Raw genomic sequence first — 2700 nt, 5'->3', positions numbered from 1 at the left:
ACATCTTTGTTAAGGTCTTACAGATATAATTATGTATAATTTTTCAATTAACTTGGTACTATTTCGCTTTTTATAACACGTTTGTTTCATTCGAAAACTATCAGTTGGTAAAAAAAAATACCATTGCTTCATTTAAATAAAATCGGAATTTCGGAATTTCAACCCTGTATCATATTGTGAGTCACACAGATTGATGGAGCTGACATGGAAAAAACTTCTAGTCGTTTTGGTTGGACAAGAACTATAGCTCCGTGTACCACAGGCCTTTTTCTGAAAGAGAAATACACCAAAGATCAAGATGGTAGTCCTCTGGCAAACTAATGTTTTGTTCAATGGCAATTCATTAAAGGGACAGTTACGCAATTCTTTTTACCAATCGTAAATTAGTCTCAGAAACGGGAATTTTAAGCGAATCAGTAATAGTGTTCAAAGCTCACTGTCGAAATTTGAGCCTTCAAATCCTTGTGTGTCCAGAAGTATCAACGTTTGAATATTAAAAAGACGATAATTTTAAACGGACATTCCGCTTTTATGTAGGTCGAATTTTTTTTGCTCAAATTTGTGAAAAATCAAGATAAATGTGCCCTTTAACGTATCTAAACTAAAAGTTTTAATTAAAAGATCAAGTAGTTAATTTCTAAACACAAAAACTATTTAAAACCATTACGGAAGGTTTTTAAGTTCGTTAAGTTGTTAGATAACTATTGTGCGGATTTGAGTAAAATAAACGCCTAATTGTAGAGAAAGATGTCTCCTGTGTATTTGAAAGGTTTCAACCAAATATAACGAGCCATTAAAATGCCAAACACCAAAACTAGGTCAAACTGCTTTATTAACAATAAGTACTCTCCGTTTTTGATTAAATAAATTCAGTTTGATCAAGAAGATACTTAGATATAAATCGCATAATTTTTGATGTTGAAAACTTTTTCTAAAAAGCGGAATACCCCTTTAAGATACTCTGTTATACATAGAAAAGACAAATATTGAAAAGACTGAGTAAAATTCCTAGTTTGAAGTATTTTAAAGGAATTTTGCGATTGCGATTTTTCTTACATTTCTAATACTTCTGAAGACTGTTTACACATTACACTCAAACCAGCCCCCAAAATGGCGCATTTGTCCTTTTACATTGTCAACATTGACGCTATTCCTGTCGACGCAGCTGGAAATGTTCATATAAACGTACTTCTAGATGAACGCTTGCCACCCATAAATTTCAAAAAAGAGTGAATAACATGGGACATAATAGCAACATCAGATTGTTCATGTGATTTTGAATTTCGAATGCACGACAAACTTTTACACATGTAATATAAAAGATTTCAATGGAGTTAGAAGGAAGTATATGAATAGTTCTTCTTTTAGAAAATAAAAATAAAAGATAATAACAAAAACTAACAGTTTAGTACCACTAGTAAATCCAAATAATGCTTAAATATTTAATATTTTATTTTTCGCAAATCCCACGACTCTGCACTCTTAGCGAGGAAAGATTTTACTATATATCTTTAAATGGCTACAATTTAGATTCAGATTATGATTTCGATCGGTTGTATCTTTGAATAACAGATAATCTTGTTGGGCTTATAAGATCTTTAAGTTGGAGATCTCTTAATTGTAATTCTAATCACCGATACAATTGCTTTGAAAAAACATTATCAGACAAACAAATAATCGTAAAAATGAAAAATTAATGACTAATAATAAGATAATAAATTTTCAGTATTACCATATACACCAGAGGAATGTATCTGTAGAAAACAAACTAATCTGTACTGTGAAGAAGCTGAATTAGATGAAATACCACCTGATATTCCAAACCAAGTCACAGCTCTGTGAGTATGATATAATTCAACCACACCCATTCCAAATATTGGAGCCGCAATTGTTCAGTTTGAGTTGCTTGCTTTTTAGATGATTGGCACCTTCGGATTTTTCAACCCAGTTTCGCTGTCAGTGATGCAGTTGAGAGGGGCTAACATGAAATAAGCGTCCAGTCGTTTGAATGGAACAATAAACCAAGGCCTCATGTGCTATACAGGTTAATCACGTTAAAAATCACTCGGCAGTTGGAAATCGAAAAAGAACAGTCTTATGTCCTGGCAATATTTCTTTCACTGCATACTGCATGCCATTCCATATCTATTCCATATGTTTAGTATAAAGCTGTCATTGCAACATAATAATTTCTCGTCGACACAATATAGCTATTTGTTTTTTACTCTAAGCTACCACGTTTTAATCCGTAAATCTATGCTTTCTTATAGAGATTTATCAAGTAATAACCTTGAGATGATTCACAGAAAGGCGTTTAAAAATCTGACTAATTTGAAAGAAATGTAAGTTCAAGAATTTAATTTAATTATGTTTTTAAATAGCAAGATGCTTGCTTGTCATTGTCATTAAACACAAAAACCTATCCTTTCTATTGGGGCTGTGTAGATTCATTTCAGCTACCAGTATTGCTTTATATTCGTACCACGGTAAACTCACAATTCAAGACATCTCATCAGATCCTTCGCAGATCGCAGATTTTAGGAAAAGATTCATTTTACTAGAAAAAAAAAGTCGAGTACGAACTAATGACAATTGACCATCGCCTTATGTGTCCTTAGAACACTAAATCTAGCAATATTCCCAGTTTGCTTGTAGTCGTTACTCACCACCCGCTCACTTATTGGACATAATTTAACCAGT

This window comes from Lottia gigantea (assembly GCF_000327385.1).
Source record: "Lottia gigantea unplaced genomic scaffold LOTGIsca_8, whole genome shotgun sequence".
NCBI lineage: Eukaryota > Metazoa > Mollusca > Gastropoda > Lottiidae > Lottia > Lottia gigantea.
This window is presented reverse-complemented; position numbering follows the sequence as displayed.